This window comes from Glycine soja, chromosome 15 (genome assembly GCF_004193775.1).
Source record: "Glycine soja cultivar W05 chromosome 15, ASM419377v2, whole genome shotgun sequence".
Taxonomy (NCBI): Eukaryota; Viridiplantae; Streptophyta; class Magnoliopsida; order Fabales; family Fabaceae; genus Glycine; species Glycine soja.
Window position 1 is genome coordinate 28906198 of NC_041016.1, and position 925 is coordinate 28907122.

Here is a 925-nt window from a genome sequence, read left to right on the forward strand (position 1 = left end):
CTTTGATCCTGAGATAGATAGGACATTTCATAGATTAGTTAGGCATCATTTTATACCTTTTGATCATTCTGAGCATTCCATTACTGGTGAATCTGTGCATTCTGTTATTGGTGATTTTGAACATCCTGATCTTGAGCATTATAATTTTGAGCATTCTGATTCTGAGCATTCTGATTTTGCACATTCTGAGAACATGGCACAACCTCCACCCCGTGAGAGGACTCTAAGGGAAATGGCTGCACCTGATTTCACCTACGAAAGCTTGTGCATCCAATACCCTGATGAGGATGTCCCATATGTTCTTAAAACTGGACTGATTCATTTGCTTCCAAAGTTTCATGGCCTTGCAGGTGAAGACCCGCACAAACATTTGAAAGAATTTCACATTGTCTGCTCAACCATGAAACCCCCAGATTTCCAAGAGGATCACATATTTCTGAAGGCTTTTCCTCATTCATTAGAGGGAGTGGCAAAGGACTGGCTGTATTACCTTGCTCCAAGGTCCATAACGAGCTGGGATGACCTTAAGAGAGTATTCTTAGAAAACATTTTCCCTGCTTCCAGGACCACAGCCATCAGGAAGGATATCTCAGGTATTAGACAACTCAGTGGAGAGAGCCTGTATGAGTACTGGGAGAGATTTAAGAAACTATGTGCCAGTTGCCCCCACCATCAGATTTCAGAACAGCTTCTTCTCCAATATTTTTATGAAGGACTCAGTAATATGGAGAGAAGTATGATAGATGCTGCCAGTGGTGGAGCCCTTGGAGACATGACTCCTGCTGAAGCCAGAAATTTAATTGAGAAGATGGCTTCCAACTCCCAGCAGTTTAGCGCCAGAAATGATGCCATAGTCATTAGAGGAGTGCATGAGGTAGCTACAAACCCATCTGCATCATCTGAAACTAAGAAGCTTGAAGGCAAA

The 925-nt window shown here is 42.7% G+C and overlaps 1 non-coding gene across 1 annotated transcript; it reads right to left on the bottom strand.

Annotated features, from left to right (window-relative positions):
- Positions 1-571: 571 nt before the first annotated feature.
- LOC114388852 lies at positions 572-678 on the bottom strand. The gene has a single exon (XR_003661642.1). It is a non-coding gene; the product is annotated as a small nucleolar RNA R71 (small nucleolar RNA).
- Positions 679-925: the final 247 nt, after the last annotated feature.